A 2219-nucleotide genomic window follows, 5' to 3' on the forward strand; every position below is an offset into this window, starting at 1 on the left:
CTGATTAAGCATTGATATTTGGTTTACCGGGCGATCGCTGAATGTGTTGAAAAGTCATTGATTTATAGTTGACCGGGAAACAACGCTGTTGTTGAAGAGTCATCAACATATAGTTGACCGGGAAATATGATTGAAAATCCATCAATTTTTGGTTGACCAGGAGATCAACAACAACGCACCGGACAGCTCATTTCTGGACCTTGGCACAAGCGTACAGGTAAGCTTGCTTAATGGTCGATATGAATGAATTGTACCAAATCAAAAACATGATGGTTAATGAAGTAACCGACGTAATGCTGCAGTCACTGAAATAGATTTTTGTTTTACCAATGTGTCAAAATCTGCCAAAAGTACTTGATCTCTTCTTATAAAGTTAGCAAAACCTCATTAGTCCAGTCTATTTTTGTGACAGCTAGCTCAAAATACATGTCCGTACCCATTACTAGTGTCGCGAAATCTATATTAACACAGCACCGCTATTTCTTCTGACCGCCGGAGAGCACCGGCGGAACCAGCGCTAGCTAGCGTGCGCTACCCACAGCAGTGGGCCAGAATTAATCAAAGGATCATGTGTGTCATGATTCTGCCTTCTCTTGTCTTGATTTTCTGGTCTGGGGCAGAATCATGACAGGTCCACGTGTTTTATGTGGAAAGAAACATATTATTGTCAATCAGGACATAATATGCGTTCTCTCCTGTCTCGTCATTTGGCCCCGTCCACTCGTTTCTAGTATAGCTTTCCTCCTGTGTCTCATTACCCACACCTGCCCATCATTATCTCCTTTGTTAGTCGCCCTATATAATACCCTCTTGTCTATTGTCTTGTGCTTGTTTGTTCTCGTACCTCTCAGTAACTGTATGCGATGTGTAACTGCTCTGAGGATTTGTCCCTAAGCTGTGTCCCAGCGTTAGCGGCCTTTTTTTGTTACAGCTGGTTACCCGCCATGAGTTTTCGTCCTGTTTTTTCTGTCTTTGTTATCCCCTGTATTTTACCCCATTGTGGGGTGTTTGTTTTGTTTTATTAAAAGTCTTGTTAACCCCTTCACCAACGCTGCCTGTAATTGGGTTCTTCCACCACGTTCCGTGACAAACTGGAAATGCCGATTAGACCATCTCGTAGCTTTGGAAGCCCGTGTCCGCCAGGGTTGGGAATATTTTTTGAATTAGTATCTCATAATAATGACTTAGTATCTCATAATAATGACTTAGTATCTCATAATAATGACTTAGTATCTCATAATAATGAGAAAATAAGTCGAAATTTCACCTTAGTAAGTCAAAATAATGACTTAGTATCGCATAATAATGACTTAGTATCTCAAAATAATGACTTAGTATCTCATAATAATGACTTAGTAAGTCATAATAAATCCAAAATATGAATTATCCTCGAGCAGGGCTGCGATGTTTTACACAACTCCATGTGTTTGTTTTCAGAAATGATAAGTCGTTTTATACTAGTGCTTATGCGATATCACGATTTTTGATGATCTTCTGCACCTTTTCTGAGCGCGGGGAAGTGCGCGCACAGCGCCTGACAACCAGGCCTGGCGTCAAGGGGGAGCATAATGCTGCGTTCCAGGCAACCTTTAACCTGTGTTTTTCCAACCTTATATCCGTGAAGGTGCACTGGAACGGCAGTCAAACCCTTGACTTCCCACCCGTGAACACGTACTATCGATGTTCTCCCAGTTACGAGTTGTAAAAACAAGAATCACAGGTTGCCTGGAACGCAGCATTAGCCCCACATACTTAATTTAGAAACAATTAAAATGCCTCGTTAAATTTTAAAGACATAGACAAATGACTTTATGTGTAGGCTACTGTGTTCGTGCCATGTTCCCAATCCTTGACGACAGCTTGAACAAATCATTGACGAAATCATAGCATACTTTTACTTGTATTCTAGATGCCTTGATTCAACGTCTTACAACGGCAAACACCTATGACTTCGCTCAAGCAGTACAGAAGTGGCTGCGCTATACGCCCCAGACCGAGCTGGAGGAGCTGGAAGACAGACGCAGCAGAAGTTATAGCACGTTAAAAAAAAGAAATAAGAAATAATACAATAAAATTATTGTTTAATTTTTAAAGAATGCGAGGGGTGTCATTTGTGCTAGTCTAGGTTACAGCCTAAAGGTATAGTTTCTCTTCTCTAAATCCTGGCTGTCGATAAAGCAGGATTATAGCCTAATAATAATGTTTTTAATATATTAAAA

Source organism: Barbatula barbatula (genome assembly GCF_947034865.1).
Source record: "Barbatula barbatula genome assembly, chromosome: 1".
Taxonomy (NCBI): domain Eukaryota; kingdom Metazoa; phylum Chordata; class Actinopteri; order Cypriniformes; family Nemacheilidae; genus Barbatula; species Barbatula barbatula.